Raw genomic sequence first — 24,897 nt, forward strand, 5'->3', positions numbered from 1 at the left:
AGTGGAGGGCTTGAGATTCATACTATTGACATTATATGAATATATTTGTATCCAGTAAAGTTTGGATTCTCAGCATTAGTTTATAATCTGAATGGAAGACAAAAACAAGAAAAGATGTGGTTTGGATACTCTTAAAAATAGTCTTCATCATATGTGTCTACCACACTAGTGAAAACTATTTTTATATATTTAGATGAAAGAGTTCAGGATAAAATCTGGTGTGCAGAGTGAGATCAGGATGAAAGTAATTTCTTGATAATCATGCCTAATAGAATTTAAGGAGACAGGGGTCCCACTAGGGATGGAGAACAGATTCTGTCCAAGCATGAGATGTGTGGATGAGTGGAGATGATATGCATATGCATATCATAACACATTTTGGAAGTAAAGTGACTCATGGTGGAGGATGAGTTGAAGTGAGATGGGAAAAGTTATCTTTATGCATTTTTTTAGACAATAAATGTTTCACTAAGCTAAAAGGTTTAGAGAAATGTATTGAGAACATACCATAAAGAAAGATATGACAGCACAACTGTGTTTTGGCAAAGTCATTGTTTTTAAAGACTATTCTTGAGCAAATTAAATTGTTTATTTTTCTCACTGAGGACAGAAGAGTGTCTCTATACAGTATAACAGATAACTTCTTCGTTTTCAGTTCCTTCATATAAAGTGCTAAATTTTTCACGTATTAGCAGAGGAAGTTTTCTCAGATTTTAACATCAAACTATATAAAACTGTCCTTTATATTTTCAAAGATACTTAAACATCCTTTGATTGAATATTAATTTTAATTTAGTTTTCCGTACTGTAAATAAATATTTTCATAGGTAAATAATTTTATGGTTAAAGCACCAGGTAATGTCTGCCGTGTTTCATTTCTTTCAGCTATAATCTATTCTCTCACTTCCAATTAAGCACCATCTTGTTGCTTAAACTGCATGCATGTATGAGGGCATGTATTTGTGTGTGGGGGGGGGAGATTTCTCATGTGTACACTGGTGCGTGTATTCATAGCACAGACACACAGGTGGGCAATGTGCTTCATCCTCTTCTCTTGATCTCTTCTCTCTGACCACACTTTCATAGTATATTTCTAAGGTCAACTCTAAGGTCAACTTCCTTTAGGTTCTCTTCACAGTGTAGCGAGTGTGTCACATATTTTTTTATTTTACTGGAAACATCATCATGTATCTTCCATGTGTAAGATGATACACTTTCTACTGCTTTTAGTTTAAAATCCAAAGTTTTGAGCAAACCTGTGATACGTTATGTCTGTCATTTGAGCTCTGCTTACATCATCAACCTCCTCCGTCAGCACTCATTTCTCTTCCTTTCAGTACTCTGATAGAACTGTCTTCTAATAGTATAAATATAGAGCATTCTGTTCTGTTCATGACCATTATGTATAGCGTTCCCTCTCCCTATGACATTGTTCTTGAGGTTTATGTGTGGCTAATATCTACTGCACCCTTAGATCTCAAAGGGACTTGAGATCTTCCATTTTGCGGCCTCATAAAAATATTATGTGTTCTATCTCCTCATGGCTGATATGGCCATTTTTCCAGCCTGTTTTTCTCAGTAGCATGGCAGATGACTGAGGAGGGTAGAGACTTGCTATTTCTGTCCTTCACAACATTTCTAGGATTAGTTCATTGACTAGCACATTGTTAAACATTGCCTGAAGGAATAAACACATGACAGGAAGTTATACTTGGTTAGACATAAAGTGCCACATTGAATCCCTTTCCCTCATTCTCCTGGTACTGCAATCCAAATGAAATGTTAAATATTGCTAAACTGTCACAGTATCCATGCTTCTGCCCAGTGGCTATTACTCTTAGAACTTCTTATATACTACTGTCTTGAAGTTACTGCCATTTAACTAAACATGCAACTTCAGTATTGCCACTTATTGTCCTTCTGTGGATAGTCCATGGTTTATAATGAGTTTAGCATCAGACTTACAGTTTACATCTTTAACCAGATTCCTGTTATTAGCCTAAGTATATTAATGTTCATCATTGTGGACAAAGTGATTACACACGCTCTTGGTTTTACTTTTTGTCCAGCTTGAATTCTATGATCCAGAATTGTCTTCACTCTTAGGAAATTTCTTCAAACCGTTGATATTTTTCCTATTTGCTAAACCTCAATCCTAAATAAATTTATCCATTCTTTTGTGTTAAAGTAGCTTAAGGCCACTGAATAATATTTTATAATCTGGAATTTGTTACATGATAATATTTATAGCTTCACTTACTTTATGCCAGGAAAACAGAGAATCTGCACAATATCCTTTGGATAAATTTTTTTTATCACCACATTCAATGGAATTTTTAATTTCACTTTTTCATGTTGGTGCATTTCTGTATTGAATTCATGTATTCACTATTTGCTACAATGATTTGCATACTATTTTCTTTCATGGACTCCCTGAATCTAAACTCTGCCTCATTACTTTTAGTGGATGACCTCACCTTATCTTTCACTGACTGAATTAAAGCCCTCCAATGAACTCTTTTTCTTATTGCCACAATCCCTCTCTAGCAACTCTGGAGGTACTCCCACCGTCACAGTGACAGAACATCCCCCCTGTCACAGTGACAGAATTATCTCTCTGTCCATCAGGGAAAATTTATATGACCATGTATGCTGGACCCCAGCCTCTTCTTTACATACAACTGGCTTTCTATAGGATATTGTTCAATTTCTTATTTCTCTTTATTTTATTTTATTTTATTTTATTTTATTTATTTTATTTATTTTATTTTAGTGTATTTATTTACTTTTTAAAGTAACAACAGATTTTTAATGGGTACCAATGGTATACTGCCTGTGTTCTGCACACTGATTGGGTACTATAGGATGGGATTCAAATTTACAACTGGTATAACTCTTTATATATTTCTCAGGTGCTCATGTTTCTTTGGGATTGAGTTGTTCAGATCAGCTTCTGTTCTGTCTGAAAGATACCTTCACTCTTTTATTCACTATCACACCGCATCCACAGCCTCTCTTCCAGAAATGTGTTGAGATCTTCTTCAGTTATCATGAAATCAATTCCAATTTCTTTGCTGAGATGTGTCAATTCTCTTTTGCACTTCTCGACTTCAATTTCAGTGGGGCATCTGTGTGAGGGACATAATTTCATAATATTTTCCTTCCATTCAGGCAGATAGGCCAGGCTGGTAGTCACTTCCTTCTAGATAGCCCAGGCCAGGCCTAAAAGCCAGATTCTTCTGCACTTGGTGGGCGAACATCTTCACCCACAGTTTCATTTTGTCAACATTGTCTGTGGGCAAATCGGTCTGTTTCCTATATTCAGTGAGGAGGCGGATGAATGGCTCCCAGCGAAAGGCCTTTGTAGTTGTACATACATTTCTCTTTTACACAATTATCTTCTTCCTGCCTACTGGTCCTTGTAATCCCTCTTCATTGCCCAAACGTGTTGATGGCTCCCATCTTCAAAAAAAGAAAGAAAAAGAGGATTTTTAGACACCATGTCTTGGGGCACCTGCATGGCTCAGTTGGCTAAGCATCCAACTTCAGCTCAGGTCATGATCTCACAGCTCATGAGTTCAAGACAGCATCAGGCTCTGTGCTGACAGCTCAGAGCCTAGAGCCTCCTCCAGATTCTGTGTCTCCTTCTCTGTCCTTCCCCTGTTCTCTCTCTCTCTCTCTCTCAAAAACAAATAAACATTTAAAAAAATGTAGACACTGTTTTCTTCAGATCCCTTCCATTCACAGTAACTTCAAAGAGGTATTGCTTATACCCATAATTTCTATTTTTTCATCTCCTATTTCTTAGTCACTACTATTATATATCAAATCTTCCCAAGGCCTTCACTCTTCACTCTACATTATTTACCTAGATGATTTAATTTCCTCACAAGTTGTCAAAAATAATAAAATTTATTCTATTGACTCTGTGCATTTCTTTAATGTGTTAACATCAAAAAAAAAGTAATTCACCTGTAAGTTCATTGCATGTCATATTTCTACTGGCAATTTTAATTTTTTTATGAGTGGTACAAAAAATATTGATGCACCCACATTCTATCATATCTTCTATGTGAAAAAAGGCAGAATTGGCCTTGACATATATTGATTCTCCTCTCAATTCCAAAGCTTCATCGAGCAATGGAAGTTATATACAACTTTTTCTCAACATTTGTACTTGGATTTTTCTCAAGCATCTTGTTCATCATGTTAAAAAAAAAAAAGAAAACAAAAGTTTGTGTGTACTTTAGCCATATATGCCCCAACTTCAGTTTTTATTATTTGAAAAACCTCAATTTTCAGAAACTTGGAAGTCATCGTTAATATTTGCCTTAAACCCACCTTCAGTCATTTAGTAAATTCTACCCCTAATATAATTGTTCATTTAACATTTAGTAAAAAGTATTCATGTACTAACACTTTAGATTTATTCACATCCATTATCTTAGGTTTATTAGAAAGCAAAACAAAATCAAAAACTGAGTTTGGAACCAGTATTATCCTCAATTTACCCATGAGGGAACTGCAGCAGAAACTTACAAAGTCATCCAGCTTACTAAGTGGGAACCCAAAATTTGATTTAAACTATTCAGGACCTATGCTTTGTTAAGTTTTCTTTTCCTCACACCTTTCATCGAATTCATCTCACACCTTTCATCCAACTCTTAATTCCTTCTATTAATTCTGTACACTGCACATAAGTGATCTTTTAAAAAGATAAATTGAATTATTGATGCTTCTCCTGCTTAAATAATTTAATTGGTTCCCATTTTGTGATATAACCTAAAATTCTTCTCAAAATCCATGATACCCTTCTTTAGAGTCTGCAATTTTAAGTTAATTACATGGTATTATGGTATTATAGGCAGAATAACTCCCCCCAAAGGTTCCATGTCCTAATTCCAAAAATCTGTGACTGTTAGGTTGCATGATGAAGAAGTGAATCAAAGATGCAGATGGAATTAAGGCTGCCAATCTAGTGACTTTAAAATAAAGAAATTATCCTGGATTAATCTAGTTGGTTCCATTGTAATCACAAGGGTCTTTAAAAGTAGAGGAAGGAATTGGAAAAAAAAAATAAAACAAAAATAAACAAACAAACAAAAGCAAAGAAATAGCAGCGTGAAAAAGACTGGCATTGCCACTATTGAAGATGGAGAAATGGTACCATGAACCGAGGAATAGAAGCAGCCTCTGAATGCTGGAAAAGAAAGGAAACAGGTTCTTCTACAGAAAGTCTCCTAAGCATGTAGATATACAGACATCTTAATTTTACCCCAGTATGATTCACTTCAGACCTTCAGAAAAGGAAGATCAACTTTTTTTTTTTTTTTTTAGTTTTTGGGGGCTCCTGGGAGGCTCAGTCAGTTAAATATCCGACTTCAGCTCAGGTCATGATCTCACAGTTCATGGGTTCAAGCCCTGAATGGAGCTCTGTGCTGACAACAGAGCCTGGAGCCTGCTTCAGATTCTGTGTCCAATCCCCTCTCTGCCCCTCCCCCTCTTGTACATGCCTGCTCTCTTTCTTTCTGTCTCTCAAAAATAAATAACATTGTAAATAAATATTACAAAAAACATAATGGGTAAATGTTCCAAGTCTTCATTTAGAACAATGTACAGTATATATTTATAACAAGGAGTAACAGGCACATTTAGGCCAATCTATATTTTCTTGTATTTTAATAATTTTTATAATAATCAATTGTGAGTGTGGGAGGAAACAATGTGTCATCATTATATAAACTTGTATGAGTGTGTTTCCCTTGGTAATTGAAGTTAGCAGTTGAAATGGTGAGAGCTATAATAACTAAAGTGAATTTTTTACATTCCTCCCTCTTTACTGTTTTCTTTTTAGAGTATAATCAGTAGCTAGCAAGAAACATAATTTTTCCTAAATTATTTCTTATTAAAAGATAGCAATATGAATATTTTGAGATGAGGAAAAAATAAAGGCATCACCTCTAATTTTATCTCAAACTATGCAATATGTGAAGCAATTCCATTCTTACAAGAGATAAAATTGAATAAAAACAGCATTAAACATGAACAAAGTAAAACTGAGTAATGCTGTAAAATTATATAATGCTTTTCTGATATGTTTAATAAGGAAACTAAGCTATTTCCCCTATTTTATAGTAGAATGTTAAATTAATGACAGGTTTATTTGTGCATACTAAAGGAAAAGAAATGAACTATAAAAATTTTTATATTGTTAACAAAAAACACTTACTGTTTAATATTAGTATTTTTTGGCTACCACAGTGATTTAGCCACATTGATAATCAAATATGAATTTTTATCATTGTAATTAAACTGATGGAATTATATAGATTAAAATGATGCATTCTGTTTTTTATGGTTATCTTTAACAAAACTAAATGCTTATTCTTAAATGTAATATTTCATAATTTTGAAAAATTTTCTCTATTCTATGTTATTCTCATTTCACCTATATATTATTCTACAACTTACTTGCTACTATTTATAATTTTGTCTAAAAATGAGATTATACTTCATACAAATTGTGCATTTCAATTGCTTGTATATAGTGTGAACCTGATAAATTGTAGAAGTAATAGCAATAATAGCAAGACTGATACGAGTGGTAATAGTAGAAGTACTTTGGGTACTTGCCATCATTATTTCTATAAATAGCTTTATGATAGCTAGTGAGGTTACACATGAGAGCACATTATGGTGATTATGACTGTGAACTCCAAATTGTTAAAGTTGTAAAGGAAATGATTACATGGTATGAATATTAGATTAAGACTACTGTTTTCAGAGTCACAGATTAAAGTCAAATATATTCTTTTTTGTAGATTTTTTAAGTTTATCTATTTATTTTGAGAGAGAGACTGTAAGCAGGGGAATGGCAGAGAGAGAGGGGGAGAGAGAAAATGCTAAGCAGGCTCTGTGCTGTCATCGCAGAGCCTGATGTGGGGCTTGAACCCATGAACCTTGAGATCACGACCTGAGCAGAAATCAAGAGTCAGATACTTACGTGACTGAGCCACCCAGGGACCCCTCAAACGTAATTCTAATGTCACCTGATATTCTTACCATATGCATGTTATTGTGCTAAATGCTAATTAAGCAAACTGCCAATTTTAGGCAAATGAACTGATTAACATGAAGCCAAACATCTCAGGGTTCAGTTGAGGAAACAAAATAAGTCATTGGATCCTTCCTCCACCTGAAGTCCCTATTAAAATTCTGATTCCACAACTTGGGAAAAAATTAGGTGCCTCATAATTCCTTCTTTCCCATAACAAGCTATATTCCAGTTTGTGTGTTTCCAGGAGAAAAAACTCAAGCTCTCATTTTCATTTCTCCACAGTAGAATATGGTATAGATAGTTTTATACTTTTCACTATTTTCTAAGATTGGGATTATTTTAGTCTGACATTGGGTGGGTTTTTTGTTGTTTTAATTTTGCTTCTGTTTTAACTTTCCATTTTTTTCTTTTTTTTACTTTTTTCACAGATTTTTTAGGATATAATTGACATTTGTTAACTCTCATATTGTGTTTTTGATGAAGAAATGAGAGATATAATTGCTACATAAGGGAAACATCTTTAAAGACAATACTACATTATATTTCATATTATATCCATGACTTCCAGACCTGAGCACCTAGTAGTGTTCAGTAAATGTCTGTTGAATGAACAAATAAGTGAATATCCACTGATTCCAAATGGGACTCTAGGAAGAAGACATACCTCTTAGTTGGGAGACAGTTAAACACAATGACACATCCAAACCTCGGGATTATCAGTATGTGACATGATGTATTGTTGGTTTTTGAAGTCAATTTAGTGGATTGCAGACTACATTTTTTAAAAGTAGAATAATATCAGGTAAATAAATAATGGAATACACTTATTTCATGTTGGGTTACTTCTTACACATTTGTTTCAGTTATATATTGTTAATATCTTCCTTGGGTCATGATGTTGCAAGGGAAAAATTCAAATAGAAATAGCACAAACAGTGCCCCCTTGCTTCAGGAAGTTTCTAGTTCTCCAACTAGTTCCTTCATTACAAGATGTGTCTTACAGTTCATTAGCAACAGATCCAATGTACACTGCTACACATTTCTCGACTTAGAAATGTGTGCATGTGTGCATACATGTGGAAAGTATATGAATGAATATTATATTTGTTAATACAAGTGGATTCCTGTGCCTTGTGTAAGGCAAAAAAAAAAAAAAAAAACAGTTTGTTCTATATAGAAGTTAAGTTTTCCACTTAGGAAATTTCCTTGTATGTGACTGTAGAATTATCAAATATTATAAGCATTTGCCTTCAGAAAGTTTATGTTCATTCATGAGGCCTTTAAGAGACATACTGCTTGTGTAAACAAACACATCTAATGACTAGTAGTGAAAGGAACATTACACTGGAAATGACCTAAAGTTGATAGAAACTTACATTGAAGTGGGCTTAAATTATCCCCATTTCATCTATCACAAGGTTTAGTGATTTCATGTGACTGATGGTACCTTTCAGGTCACAAAATAATTTACAATGTATTTTCTTTCTTTTGAGGCAAGCTATATAGTAGGTTGGGGGGGTTATAGCTCTTTATATCATTTGAAAGAAACTAATGTTATTGCATATTAAGCATTTTAGTTGGGTCAAGTGCTATACTAAGATAATTAGCTTATTTAATCCTCACCAAACCGTATCAGATGGATTCTTTCTTTTAGTCATTTTCCAATGCAGTTGAGGGAGATTAAGTCACTACCCCAAGGTAACACATTTAGGAAGATGTAGAGTTTGTACTTATACTCAATTCTCTATAACCACAGAGTCTACCATTTTTACTACTATTTGCTATTCTTTTAATAGGTATCTCTTATCTGTCAAGTAGCTTTTATGAGCCTGATCTTATTCAATATTCAGAAAAAATATGTGAGGGGATATTTGCTTTCAACAGAAAAATTATTTTGTCTGATTATAGAAATCCTTATTATAAAATGTCATATAAATACAGGAATAATATTTTTAAAAGTCACTTGAAATATCACTATTTAAATAAATTCAATACAAATTCTTTAAAGCCCACAGCTCTTCCACTGTGATTTTAAATTATACAAACATGTTTTTCACTTGCCTGAGATATTTGTCTCAAACTTCTGTCTTTTTTAGAAGGCTTCCAGTATTTTCATTAATGAAATGTTCTTTTAAATATTATTGAGAAAGCAGAGTCATCTATATCTCATTTCAAAGTTGTCAGAAGTAAATTTACTTCCAAGGTAGCTAGCTGCTTGAACATTTATAAAATTAAGGCTCTTCCATTTTTAATATGAAAAATCTTTTCACCTAAGTATTCTTCAAAGGCTCACCAACCCTCTGAATGCTTTATTACTTTTTACTAAAATGCTCTCTTTGTCATCTGTTTAGCAGAATTTCTTCCAGATATAAAATGTATTGTAAGAATTAGATGTATATCTTGTTTACATTGTCAAGACAGTGTTTTATTATTGTCTGTATATCCTGTTCCTATCTACAAGACCATTAGTTAATAAGCGTGGTAGTTCATTTTATGTGTCAACTTGACTGGGCAAAGGGGTGGCCAAAGAGCTAGGGAAACATTATTTTTGGATGTGTCTGTGAAGGTGTTTCTGGAAGAGACTAGCATCTGGATGGAAAGATGAAGTAAAGAAGATTGCCCTCACCAATGCAGGAGGGAATCATCCTACCCACGGGGGCCTGAATAGAACATAAAGGTGGAGGAAGGATAAATTTACATTCCATTTGAGCTGGGACATCCATCTTCATCTGCCCTCAGACATCAGTGCTCCTGATTCTCAGGGCTTTGGGTTTCCCTAGTTCTCCAGGTTGCAGATGTAAGATTATGGGACTTCTCAACATCCATAATCCCCTAAGCCAAATCTTCATAATGAATTTCTTTCTCTATAGTTACATATATTCCATTGGTTCTTTTCCATTGGAGAACATGACCAATATAATAGGGCAGGGAGCTGTCTATATTTGTATTGTCATCATGTCATATCTTTTTTAAAATTCTTTTAATGTTTATTTATTTTTGAGAGAGGGAGAGAAAGTGTGAGTGAGGCACTGGCAGGGAGAAAGAGAGAGAGAGAGAGGGAGGAAGAGAGAGAGAATCTGAAACAGGCTCCAGACTCTGACCCCTCAGCACAGAGCCCAAGGCAGGCTCAAACCCATGAACAATGAAATCATGACCCGAACTGAAGTCAGACGCTTAAGTGACTGAACCATGCAGATGCCCCGATTTAGTTATTTTAATAATTGTAAGTAATATCAAAGAGAAAAAAAAAGAGAATTTAACAAGCTCAGGAAAACCCACTTGTGCTACATCTAGTAAATATAAATCTTTTACATACATGACTATGATTAGTTTGGGGGAAAGAAAGCATTATAGATTGTATTGAAGATCTACACTTCTCTCCAAATACAGCATTCTAGTCCCCTCCTTCTCTTCATGGAAGTAGCAAATATCTTAATGTGTTTGAACATCTCCTCCACTCTGGTATATATAATTTTATTAATGATGCAAGTGACCATCAAGAATGTAGCATACTTTTAAAGTGCACATAAATGGAATAATACTTTTTTAAATTTTCATTCAAAGTAGACTCACAATATTTCTCCACATTGTTGATTTCCATTTTTCTATTTCATTGGCACTTTAGTATACTATTCATGTCATGTGTGAAGGGAAAAGAATGTGAAATATAATAGCATATTACATTAGAAACCATTGGTTAAGGCATTTTAAGGCATTTTTCATTCTAGAATTGACATTTTATTGGGAATGTATTTTGCTGAACTATCAAAATAAGAACAAAGAAACTACTTTTGTTTAAATGAAATGACCATAAATGAAATTTAATTGGAACCTTTTCTGTTAGAGTTACACTAAAGTAAAGGCTTAATTGGAGCAGCACTATAGAATTATTTGGTTCTCACACACTTTAAACATTGTATTTGTCCCTCTGTGGGGACAAAACCTGATTGTGAGTCTGTCAAATAGAATAATCCATGCTGTGGGGAACCAGTGGGATATGATAAGTTCTTCACAACGTTGAAAGGATGCCATGATTCAGAAATATGAAAAATATATGAGAATTCTACTGAATGGGACTACCGATTAATTAACCCATTATTTTTATGTGCATGACTCTGAGAATCTCTTTATTTTGTAAATATACGCTGTAGAAGAAAATGCAGTGGTTACAGGCTCTAACAAGTAATGACTTTCCTTTTATAATCATCTAGAGGGGGAAATTGGGAAGTCAGAGATTTCTCTGTTCTGTCTTTAGTCTCTTCTTTCTGCATCTTCCACCATTTATTTGTATTTGCCATGGCATTCACTCATTCAACCAGTAGTTGTTGAATGACTACCATATAGTAACTATAGAACTCTTCAAATTGTTGGCAACCTAGTGAGCAAGGAGATCTACTGATGTCTTCCTCTGCATTGATTCAAGAGTAATCTTCTTCAAAATATTGAATGTGAACTTTATGGATTTATCTTGGCTGCTAGAAAACATACTGTAGTTTCTTCAGGAGAAAAGGAAGATCCAGGTAAGACAACTCCATCTCCAAGACTTGTACCTCTGCTCTGAGGAACTCAGGGTTTCTGCCTGCAATCCTCTTCCTTGGAAGACCTGTCCCGCTCTGGTCCTTATAAAATACTCGCCACTACTGAGATTTCCTGTGGTTCTCTCCACTAATCTCATCAAGCTCTGCCCCCGCCTCGCCCCCCGCTATTTTATATCAGTTTCTTAAAAAGTCCAGATTCATCCCTGGAACTATTAGCTCCATAGTGTTTCAAAACATATTACTCTTACTTCTGTCCCACAGTCCATAGAATACAGTGTGTACCATGAAGAAAAGATACTGGAGGATGGACATTGACTCTGTGTTCTAGTCTGGTTTTATAGTTCTCAGTGTGACATTTGAATCTTGTTTGACTTGGTTTCTAATTGCAAAATGAAGATAATCCCTTCCTGTTCAGTGGGTTACTATAAGGTAAAAATTACATAATCAATATTGATTTGTTTGAAAATTCTTAATCATTATACAAAAATGTAATCATATATAGTATATTGATAAGTATTAATATAATTTTTTTNATAGTGTTTCAAAACATATTACTCTTACTTCTGTCCCACAGTCCATAGAATACAGTGTGTACCATGAAGAAAAGATACTGGAGGATGGACATTGACTCTGTGTTCTAGTCTGGTTTTATAGTTCTCAGTGTGACATTTGAATCTTGTTTGACTTGGTTTCTAATTGCAAAATGAAGATAATCCCTTCCTGTTCAGTGGGTTACTATAAGGTAAAAATTACATAAATATTGATTTGTTCGAAAATTCTTAATCATTATACAAAGATGTAATCATATATAGTATATTGATAAGTATTAATATAATTTTTTTATTTTTAACCTATAATCAGGTATAATTAGTGCTTATAAGGAATAGTATTAATATAATTTTAGATGATAGACTATGTTATTAATATTAGATTCAAATCTGTAAGTAATAATCTCTTTGTATACATAACACAAAATCGTCACAGGATATGACTTTTAAATTAAAATGCAAGTTTTCAAAGCATGAGTCAGAGATACAATGTGATCGTTAATGGAGCTGTTACAGACTTTTTAATTGGAAAATGAAATAGTCCTAGCCCTAGAGTAAACTTGACACCTTGTTTGTTATCTGAGACTTGATTTTGTGCTATAATTACTTTAGGATCCTATTAAAGTTTCAGGCTAACCAAATGATTGAGCTATACCTGTGAATAAACCTGAACTATGTACAAAGTGAATTCTTTGATAAATATATCCTGCTGATTTGGTTTCAAGGGAATCTGCACTAATTTCAGGTCCTTTTTCATTGAACACCTAAGAGGCAGTCACTTGGAAAGAAGCATCAAAACATGTGCCTTGAGATAAGAAAACAGACTTTCAAAGTGCTAATTTATGACTTGTAATTAGCAGCAATGCTATTTACTCTGTGTGTTTTCATCCCAGTAAAGTTTGAAGCTCTTTCCAGTAACTCAAGATCATTAAATATCAATTCAGTGTCTGGGATAAGTGTTGTGGGAGAAAAAAGGAAAGGAAGAATGTGACCTCTGATTGCAAGGTTTCTAGTCAACCAGGAAGGAAAAAGACATTAATTGAGCCCCAACTATTTTCTAGGAAATAGGAAAAGGACTATTTTATCTAATTTAATCCTTATAATCAAGTTTAGAGGAGGATACTGTGGAGGATACCCTCTCATTTAATTATCTTAAGCGAGTTTAGGAAAAGAACATTTTAATTTCCTTTTGGGGATAAACAAATTCAGTTGAATGGTTCATAAAATGACCCTTTTGAGCATTCAGTCCAAAATCATACAATTTTTATGTGTCAGAACTGATAGCTTCTATCATGCTGTCTCTTAAAATAAGGGTTAAAATATGTATATGTGGGGGTTCCTGGGTGGCTCAGTCAGTTAAGCTGCTGACTCTTGATCTCAGCTCCTGTCTTGATCTTAGTGTTGTGAGTTCAAGCCCTATGTTAGCCATCATGGACCCTTCTTCTTTTTTTTTTTTAATGTTTATTTATTTTTGAGACAGACAGAGCATGAGGGGGGAGAGGCAGAGAGAAGGAGACAGAATCTAAAGCAGACTCCAGGCTCTGAGCTGTCAGCACAGTGGGACTCAAACTCACAGACTGTGATATCATGACCTGAGCCAAAGCCAGACGCTTAACCAACTGAGGTGCCCAGGTACCCCATGTGGATGCTACTTAAAAAAATGTGTGAATGTATATATACATATGTATGTGTATTTATTAATGAATTGAAAGTAATGCATATTATATATGTATGTATATATATCTATGTATATCTATATCTATCTATCTATATATATATATCAATACTTGTAGCAACTGAAAGATATAGCAATGAACAAAGGAGGCAAATCCTTGCCCACATAGACTTACTTTTTAGAGAGAGAGAGAATTACAATATAGTGTAATAAATATATAATACAATTTCAGTTAGCATTTCATTGATGCTTTCAAGAAAAATAAAGCAAAGGGATTAAGATTGATGGGGACAGGCATTTTAGAGTAGCTGGATAAGGTCTAACTGAAAAAATGACATTTGCCTAGAAACTAGAACAAAATGTAGGAGAGAATCTTAGAAGTAAATCCGAGCCAGAAAAAGCAGCAAGTGAAAATGCTTCAAATTTGGACAAAACGTGAAATATGTAAAGAATAGAAAGATGGTTGATTTGGACCAAGCAAACAAGAAAAATGGTGCAAATTGTAGCATAATCGTTATTAAATTTTATACCCCTAATCCATGGTGAATAATTTGAATTTTATTCTATGTGTGTTGGAAAGCTTTTAAAATCTTTTGAGCATAATTTTGACCTGATTCAATTCAAATGAAAACAAAACAAAACAAAACCAAACAAACAAGGAAGAAAACCAAGGAGAGTGGCTTCAGGCACTGAGGAGATTAGGACTCCAGTGTTGAGTTGCTGTTAGCAGGAGACAGGTACAGTGTTATGAAGGTGGTCTAGGTGAGAGGTTACAACTGCTTGGACTAGAGTCGTGACAGGAGGTAAAGAGAAAATGATTGAATTCAGAATACATTTTACCATTTGCAATGGTGTGGATGAAGCTAGAAAGTATTGTGTTAGCAAAATAGACCTCAGAGAAAGACACCATATGATTTCATTTCTATGTGGAATTTAAGAAACAAAACAAAGGAGCATAAGAAAAATAAGAGAGAGAGGTAAGGGGTGCCTGGGTGGCTCAGTTAAGTGTCTGACCTTGGCTCAGGTCATGATTTTACTGCTCATGAGTTCAATCCCCACATTGGGCTTTGTGCTGATAGCTCAGAGCCTGGAGCCTGCTTCTGATTCTGTGTCTCTCTCTCTGCCCCTTCTTCACTTGTGCTCCATGTCTTTCTCTCTCTCAAAATTAAATAATCATAAAAAAACTATAAAAATTTAAAAACAAGAGCAAGAGGTAAACCGAGAAACAGACTCTTAACCAAGGAGAACAAACTGATGGTTACCAGAGGGAGGTGGGTGGGTGGAGGGATGGGTGAAATAAGTGATGGGGATTAAGGAGGGCACTCTCTGGGATGAGTACCTGGTGATGTATGGAAGTGCTGAATCATTAAATTGTACACCTGAAACTAATATTAAACTATATGTTAACTAACTGCAATTTAAATTAAAAAAAAAACCAGAATGTATTTTGAAGATAACCATGATATTCTTGTGTACATTAAATTAGATAATGAATGTAAGAGTTTTATCAAGCTTTTGGTATCAAGATGGTAGGCAACTATTAAAGACTGGAAAAAAATCACGGAATTAAAAGCATTATATCTTAAAGCCAATATAGAAAGATCTTTAAATTTCTACTCAAAATTAAAGATACAGTAGTCAGCAAATTTATTTTTATTGTTAATCTTTTTATTAATAAAATATATTGAAAATTGGATATAGTTATTAATTTTTTGTTTTATATTTTCTTTGTGCATTTAAAATGGGAATGCCTTATTGTTTAAATATGGAAGTGTCCAGAAATTAATATCATCTTTTTAGAATATGCTTATATAGTGTGTTGGTGCCTTAAAATGTGCATCAGTCACACATATAATTTCATTTTATACTGAATTCTTGTGTGTGTGTGTGTGTGTGTGTGTGTGTGTGTGTGTGTGNGGTTACAGGACTATGTTGTTTGAGCCCTTGGGGTTATTTAGTATTCTCAGGGTATGATACCCATGTAAATAATTACAGAATTAGAAATTTCTCAGAGTAAACCCACATGGGACCAATGTTCAAACCTGCCTGTCAGAACAAATGATATATAATTTGTGCAGATCAAAGTAGTAAATTTTAATTAGTGATGGTGCAGTTAATAATAATCTGGGAGCATGTTATATTAGACTGATACTGAATTGGGTCAAACAAACAAACAAACTGTGGTTGACAAGCAAAGTGAAAGAAAAGCAAAAGACCTGTAGGCTTCTGCTTCTTGCATAGTAAACTGGCTCAGCTCATCTCTATCATAGGGCAGAACCTGTTTATCAGGAGGTAGCCAGATGCTCACCTTCCAATGTTGGTGATCTCCTTCAAGACTTCACTAGTTTTCTTCAACTGTTAAATAGAACTACAAAAACTTGCTTTTGGAGGGAGGTGAAAATTGAGAAGTGCAACTTATGTTTAAGTCATTACCTTAATGACTTAAGCCTATTAAGCTCCAGAGTAAGACACTGGAATTATTTTGGGTCACTAGGGTTATATGTATGTTGTAGTATAATAAAAGAATGTTCATATATTATGCAGTTCTCATAGAGAAATAAATGTTTTAAAGGACATTTTAAATTTTCCTTCCAAAGAATGCTTCACACCTTTGAATTAGAGAATCTAAGGAATAAAATTTGGGAGAGACCTTTAGCATAGTGCTACTCAAATTTTAATGTGCATACAAACCACTCAGGGGTTTATGTTAACATGCAAATTCTGACTCAGGAATTTTGGGAAAGTACCTAAGATTCTGTTTTTCTAATAAGCTCCCAGGTGATGGTGTTGCTGTTGATTCATGAATCACACTTTGACTAGCAAGGTTGTAGATAACTAAAAAAGACAAGAAAAAATCATAACACTTAAGTGATTCTTGTTTAGGTTGATATAGTAAGTTTCTTTAAACTTCTACTCAACATTGAAGAGCTAGTGATAATTAGCTCTATTAGAAAATAAATAATGCATATGGAAGTGTTTAGAAAAGATTATACAACACACTAATCAACAGACATTCTCAGAACCTAGGAAAAAATTTCATAAGAAGCTCTCAATGTTTCCCCTGAACAAATCTTGGAAATTTCTGTTTAGTCTAGGAAGATACAGTTTAATCATTAGATGATCTCGTAAAACTAAGGTCCGTTCACTGACTCTGTTTCTATAATCACTGACCTTGTTTATCTTTGCATTTTTCTTGTCCCGTGTCTTGCCTAAGCTATGAAAACAATGTTTAGCTAAATGACTCTCTATAAATTAATGAATTTCTTTTCTTCTTTTAAATAATTTTTTTAATGTTTTATTTATTTCTAGGAGAGAGAGAGAGAGACAGCGCGAGCAGGGGAGGGTCAGAGAGAGAGGGAGTCACAGACTGAAACAGGCTCCAGGCTCTGAGCTGGCAGTCAGCACAGAGCCTGATGCAGGGCTCGAACCCACGAACCGCGAGATCATGACCTAAGTGAAAGTCGGATGCTTAACCGACTAAGCCACCCAGGCGCCCCGAATTTCTTTTCTTCTAAGAGAAAACAAATACATGAAAATCTCACATTGGTTAATACTTTTAAAAGCATGATCCTGTGGTATGTATCTTCTCACCACGTCTTTGTTTAGGGAAAACAAAGCATTTGCATTTCGTTTCCTCCCAACACCTTTAACCTAAATTCTGTAATAAACCCTTCTCTGTCCAGAATTAGTTTTATAATATAGCAAATGCCACAAGAAACACAGAGTAAAGATTTGAGAGTGATAGCTTCCCAAGTTTTTAAATTCAGCAAGCAAGCATACATAAGGAGAGATTCTCAACTGCCTTCTTGGCCATGAGGGCTGAGACCACTTGAACTGAGATCAACTTGCAGCGGATATACTAAGGTAGAGAACTAGTACTCATGCTGCTATGAACCCAGCCTGAATTGCAAACAACATCCTTTTTTTTCTTAGTCTGTCAACATCTTCTTTCTACCACAAGACAGAAAATTGAGCCTAGGCTCCAATAACTACTCTTTTTTTAACTTACTTAATAGAGATATAATTTGATGTGCCTATCAAAATTTAATGGAAGTGGAATACTATGGTTTTCCTTGCAGAATTTTAAAGATAAAGAATGTCTAAGTCATTTTTTTTCTTTTGGTTGGGAGACAGTTAAAGAATACTTTCTGAAAGAATTGGTAACTGAATTTGATTTCAATTCATGTGTAGGCTTTAGCCAGGCAAACATTTTGTTTTGGAGAGAAGTTCAGGGATGGCAGAGAAGGTAGCATACATAAAACCAAGAAGAACAGAATGATGAGTTATTTTTTTAAATACTCACAACTTCGTTATTGCTGAGATACAGAGTTTAAGGTCATATATACCAGAACGACAAAGGCATCCAATTATGGAAGATTTTCTATCATTTATTAAATATAAAATCATATTTATATTTTTGATTCAGACACATTCTTGTTGTTTATTTTTTAAACATTTTTATGTTTATTTTTATTTTTGAGAGAGAGAGAGACTGAGCACAAGTGGGGGAGGGGCAGACAGAGAGGGAGACAGAATCCAAAGCAGGTGCCAGGCTCTGAGCTGTCAGCACAGAGCCTGATACAGAACTCGAACCCATAGAATGTGAGATCATGATGGGAGCCGAAGTTGGACGCTCAACTGACTGAGTCACCCAGGAGCCTCACTTGTTGTTTATTTAGATGATTCATTTGAGAATGCCAAATTAACATTTATTTGGATATTTCTCATAGACAAATGATAGAATTCTTATTAACTCCATGTTTAGAGATATCACACAGAAAAAATGATAATAAAATTATGGGAAAATGATGGAAGAGAGATGAGAATAATTCTACAAATGTGGACTTAAATAATGGAGGTTTAAAAATTAAAGTTTATAATCTCAATGTTGTTTGGAAATATGTATATATTTCTTATTTTAAAACTGATAGTTGTCTTCTCAGTTGTATTAATAACAAAGTGATAAAAATTTCTTCATGAATGTTGTAATAACTATATTCTATCTTGATATTTAAAAATATAATTCATTTACATTTTCTCAAAGAGAGTGCTCTTTTATATCACAAGATTTTGTGTTCTCATATTTAATGATGCCCTTTTTGCAAGCCAAAAACATTAATACAATCAATAAATGAGAAAACACTCAACGTTTATTGAAAATTAGTTTTTAGGAGTCATGTTACATTTGAAAATAACCTTTACTCAAACAATGAAAATATGTGACAGCTATTTATGGAGAAATAAAATCTAATATTGGGTTGCCTATTTCACTGACAGATTAATTATTTATGTTTTATATGCATAATAAAATTATTTCTATAAGACAATAGATTTATATCCATTATTTTAAAAATCACGGTTTTCTATTAATGGGTATATTGTTGTTTGATCAAAAAGACTAATTTTTATTAGCATTCTAATGTGGGTTATAATTATAAAAGAGGGGTTAGTTAAGTAAGAATGAAAGGAAGGATAAGAAAAAGGTAAAAATAATTTAAGCAGTTCTTTGTTGTATTCTATGAGCAATCATTCCTAATTCTTATTTTAGGACGACTCACAAGATAATAAAAATCCAACTCAGAGTCCAAAACTAAGTTACTATTGTTTCCAGTCAAGTCCAGTCACCAGCTGGCTGGAGAAACAAAATGTAGAGGGTTCATAGGAGGGTTAACTGAAGGCAGGGTTAAAGGCATCAAATAAAATTCCCTTGGTTTTGCCTTTCTCCATCTACAATTTTCAGACTTATCCATGGATGCTAAATGTCCATATATCCCAGAATTCAGAAATGCACAATAGTCCATCCAGGGGAGAAATCTCCTTTATTCAAATTAGGAAGGAAGGAAGGAAGGAAGGAAGGAAGGAAGGAAGGAAGGAAGGAAGGAAGGAAGGAAAGAGAGAGAGAAAAAGAAAGAAAGGGGGAAAATTCTCAGTTCTCTTATTGGTCCTCCCTGGATCACTTTCAGACCACTGAAATTTCAGGTCACTCCCAGCAACTGTGTATGAGAAATAAGTTTTGCTCAGCTGGCTGCTACACTATTTGGGAGGACCTGAGTGGTGATGCAGAAACAATTAACAAAATGTGATACATTCTTAAACATCTTAGACTTATATCCAGAAAGAGAAGAAAATACATGCATAGACTATGGTCAAAATATAAGGAGGAAAATATATTTTGTGCTTTAAAAAATGTTTTGTTTGTTTGTTTTACATTAGAGAAAATCATGCATTAGTTTGGGATTTTCTCTGAGCCACTGACTTTGAAATCAACTCAAGTACTTGTTGCAATGCAGATTTTTTTTTCTGCCAATGACTGGCAACATTTAATCAGCTAACAAAGGACTCAGAACTCTGCACTTTAAATAAGTTACCAAGGGAATTTTCAGGCACACTTAATTTTCAGAAATACTAAAATTAATTTAAATAAATTTGAATGTAAGGAAGATGCACCCTTTGTTTGTATTCTTGTATTACAATGATTCACATCATTTTTGGTATGTACTGTGTTTGCTGTGTACATTTATAAAATGGGTGTACAAATGAACATGGTCTGTGGTTCATTGAGAAATAAAAGTCAATCACTTACAATAGGCCAGAATGTGGCCTGAGTAAAGAATGAGAGGCCTCTAGGACACGGTGCATTGGACACTAAGTCTGTAAACCATTAAAAGCCCTGGTCCTTTAAAAATCTCTAGTCATTTGAAATTTACACTATTAAATTCTTCTTCTCTATCTATTTGTTCATAATTACCGTCCATCAACTTCTAAACACCTCATTAATTGAAAATTTTGATGCCAAATATGCCATAATCCAACATGCATGACCCATGAGTGTCATATCTGATAAATGGCTCTTTGGATTTTTCACCTTTTCATTCCCAATCACTACATTTTTTTTCTTCATGGATATGTCTCGGATATTTACTTTCCTTGCTGCTTTCCTACAGTCCAAGATACTCTCAACTTTTCTTAGATTGTCTTAAAAATTGGCATCCGATTTTATTCTCCTCCAAACAGTTCTCCAAATTACAGACATACTATTTTCCCTGTTAATCTGACTTTTTCATGCTTAAAGTCTTCTAACTGATTTCCCATCTCTTAAGAAAAAAATTAAAAATACTATTAGAAATTGCCTTAGGAAGTCTGCATGTTTTACCTATGCAATCTTAAACTTTACTCATCTCTGGCCTCTAATACAACCGTACCTCTTTCAGAATTTTAAATAAACCATGTTTATCTGCCATTGCAGCCACTTTCCACCTGTTACTCTCTGTGACTAGAATATACTCAGCCATTCTTCTTTATATTGCTGGATTCTATAAGTATCTCTCAATTCCATTTTCTATTCCTTAAAAGAGCTTTCTTAAACTCCCATACAATGCCAGGCTCATATAGCGCTGTTCACACTTAATTTATACTACATAATACTGTTTATAATTAAAGAGTACCATTGATTATTAATGTCTTATTACTCCCTCCACACAGTAAGCTCCGTGAGGACAGAGGTTGCTTCTGCCCTGATTTACTACTTAATACCAAGTGCCTACCAAGATACCTAGCACATAAAAAGTTCTTATTAAATATTTTTAAATGAACAAATTAATGCTGTGCTTCTGAACTTCAGTTTTCTTATTTATGATGCCGGAGTAGTAGCTATCACAGAGCTTTCTTCTGAGGAATATATTCATTCAAATACCTTTCATGGTGCCTCCCATAAAACATCAGCTCAAAAAACTGTCTTACTTTGTTTTTCTTTTCTTCTTAAAACATTGACATTTAATGATAGCATGCATCAGATGAGATAATCATAGAATTGAGATTGCATTTGGATTTATTTGAAATTGAATCCAGATTTATACATATTGCCTTGTGAAACTTATGTGCTTATGATGTTCTGCTATTTTGTTTGCCTATAGGAATTTTTGTTAATTTCACTCATTTGGAATCTTAATTTTTTTTTAAGGAAATAACCAAGCCTTTGTTGATTCTTCACTACATGTGATGCATTAAAAGCAAGACCAGAGAGACATTTTGGAACTCTACTCTGTGATGAAAATAAATAAACTACTCTAGTGTTTGAGATACTGTAGCTATTAAAGAAACCTCTGAAGATCTCTTGATTTTATTATCATCTCACCTTTAGAGTTCACATGAGATGTTTTTATTAAGAGACACCCATGAAGATGAGAAACTATATTTTTCAAAGTAGTATTTTTATTGTAATATCAAAAATTGTATGTTGGAAAAGATGGTTTGTGGAGACTAAAATATTCTGTGGACTTTTTAAAAAAATTTTAACATTTATTCATTTTTGAAAGACAGAGAGAATAGAGCGTGAGCTGGGGAGAGGCAGAGAGAGAGAAGGAGACAGAATCCAAAACAGGCTCTGAGCTGTCAGCAGAGAGCCCGATGTGTGGCTCGAACTCACAGAGTGTGAGATCATGACCTGAGCCGAAGTTGGATGCTCAAATGACTGAGCCATCCCGGCACCCCTCTGTTGAAATTTTTAATTGTTAAATTGAGAATGGATTTATAAAGGATGACTTGAACCAATATAAGTCACACAAGATGAGAAAATTCACCCTCAATGCAAGGATAAGACTGTAGATTTTAAGATAAGACTGCAGATAAGTTGTCTAATCAAGAATCAGAAATTACAGGGAGAAGAGGAAAGAGAGAATATCAGAAGGAAGAGAGGAAAATTATCAAAAATCATGGTGAGGGAGAAAAAAGACTTTAAAAGGAGAATGGTATATTAAGTTGTAATTTGCTCTGGTTGGCTGTAACACCTCCACCTTTAAGAAATTGCCACTCAAGTTTGAGTCCCAATGGGAACCATAGTATGAGAGTCAACTTAAAAAATAGTAGCAGTGGTGGAGTGTTTGAGTGGCTCAATCAGTTAAGAACCCGATTTCAGCTCAGGTCATGATCTCACGATTCTTGAGTTCAAGCCTTATGTTGGACTGTGTTGACAGCTCAGAGCTTGGAGCCTAATTTGGATTCTGTGTCTCCCTCTCTCTCTGCTCCTCCCCCGTTCACACTCTGACTCTCTCTAAAAAATAAATAAAAACGTTAAAAACTTTTGATAGTAGTAATAGTAATTTTTGAGTTTTGAGTTAGTTCTATTGGAACAATTGTTCACTAGGCTATTCTCTTGGCTGTCTCTCAAAAATGAAATATCAGTTTAACTTCACGTCTTCAGACAATCTCTATCTAATTATTTCCCTTTATTCTTTATTACAGCATCTTGTTATTTTTGTTAAAAGCACTATCACAACCCACAATTAACTATTTATGTATTTGTTCATTTGATATTTATTCTCTTAACGGCTTTAATGTAAATGACGAAGGCAAGGACTTTCTCTGTCTTGTTACGTCACTGTATCAACAGTAACTATCACCAAATGTGAAAATATTTGTTATATTAAAACATGAAGGAATTGGGGTACCTGGATGACTCAGTTGGTTAAGCGTCTAATTCGGCTTGGGTCATGATCTCAGTTTGTGCATTTGAGCCCCGCATGGGGCTCTGTGCTGACAGCTCAGAGTCTGGAGCCTGCTTCAGCTTCCATGTCTCCCTCTCTCTCTACCTCTTCCCAGCTCATGCTCTCTCTCTCTCTCTTTATCTCTCTCTCTCTCTCTCAAAAATAAACATTAATGAAAAAATAAAGAGGGGCGCCTGGGTGGCTTAGTCAGTTAAGCATCCGACTTTCGCTTAGGTCATGATCTCGCGGTTTGTGGGTTCGAGCCCCGCGTCGGGCTCTGTGCTGACTGCCAGCTCAGAGCCTGGAGCCTGTTTCAGAGTCTGTGTCTCCCTCTCTCTCTGACCCTCCCCTGCTCACGCTGTCTCTCTCTCTCTCTCTCTCCTAGAAATAATTATAAAAAATATAAAAAAATATAAAGAAAGAAAAACATGAAGGAATTAAAGAATGATACTCTGAAAGATCACCTTTTTTTGTCAATTTTAATGCAGATTAAAAAGCACTGTTTTAAAATTTCTAGGTACAGTACAAGATCTCTAATAACAAGCAACACTGGGAAAAAAATGTCTCTGAAAATTCAGACTTTCTCAGGAGTGGTAGTCAGTTTCAATCCAATCACGTATGTGGTATACGTACATTTGCATACACATAAACAGTCATAAATGTGTTCTATATAAAAGGCGACATATATTCTTGGAAGGGTTTTAAGACCTTATGTGTATTAACCATTTATTTATCATAATAAATACATTATTAGACTACCAGATCTATTATAGTATCTATGATATTATCTCCTTTTCTACAGATGCTAAAACAAAGATAGAGAAAAAATAATTTGCCCTTGTTTTGGGAGAGAAAATCTGCTGTAAGATGACTGACAGTGATAGGGAAAATCTCTTGTAAGATGGCTGGAAAGACTAACAAGAAAACACCTGTCCCTGATTAATGAGGAATGCGGAAGTAACAGGCTGTACATTGTTCCCTCTGCTAATGCTCTGTGCTCAAGACCTCTGGAGAATGATCTCTTCTGAGCCCACTGATGTAAAATAAACCTCCTGCCTTCCAAGATCTCCGGGTGCCTCTTGGCTCTTCTGCCAGATGATCCAGACTAGATACCATAACAGTTTAAAACAGCTATTAATGGATAGAGTTAGGACTGAAACACAGATAATCTAGACCCCAAGTCCATTACATCAAGCTATCCTCTGAAGCAAAAGATGAATAAAACAAAACTGGAAATTAGAAGCTGTTGTGAAAATTTTCTTTCTTGAAATTATAGGACACGACTTTATAAGTAAAAAACTTAAAATTTTAGTAAAAAAAACAAAAAAAGGCATCAGGCACTAGAGAACATAAAAGTCTTGTGTTCATGTAAAGCAAAATATAATCCAAACTTTTTACTTAAAGACCCTCATGTTAGATTTTGCCAGAATTTGCTCTATTCTTTTTTCCTGAATTTCAAAATAGCTTTTCTTGAGCATTTGCTGTTGTTATAACTCACAAAAATATTTACTTAATAGACAAATAAAAACTGTGCAGTTCAAAACTGGAGAAGGCTGGCCAGTCTGCTAAAGTGAATCTGGAGCCAAAAGGGCACTCT

At 34.4% G+C, this 24,897-nt stretch overlaps 1 long non-coding RNA gene across 1 annotated transcript in view; it reads right to left on the minus strand.

The window, feature by feature from the left end:
* Window positions 1–2,782: 2,782 nt before the first annotated feature.
* Window positions 2,783–24,897, minus strand: part of LOC144230925 (uncharacterized) — a 38,075-nt gene continuing 15,960 nt past the window's right edge. Inside the window, exon 4 of the long non-coding RNA XR_013334926.1 lies at window positions 2,783–3,462. This is a non-coding gene — a long non-coding RNA (uncharacterized LOC144230925). The remainder of the gene's footprint in view (window positions 3,463–24,897) is intronic.

This window comes from Crocuta crocuta, unplaced genomic scaffold, assembly GCF_008692635.1.
Source record: "Crocuta crocuta isolate KB4526 unplaced genomic scaffold, BGI_CrCroc_1.0 scaffold858, whole genome shotgun sequence".
Taxonomy (NCBI): Eukaryota; Metazoa; Chordata; class Mammalia; order Carnivora; family Hyaenidae; genus Crocuta; species Crocuta crocuta.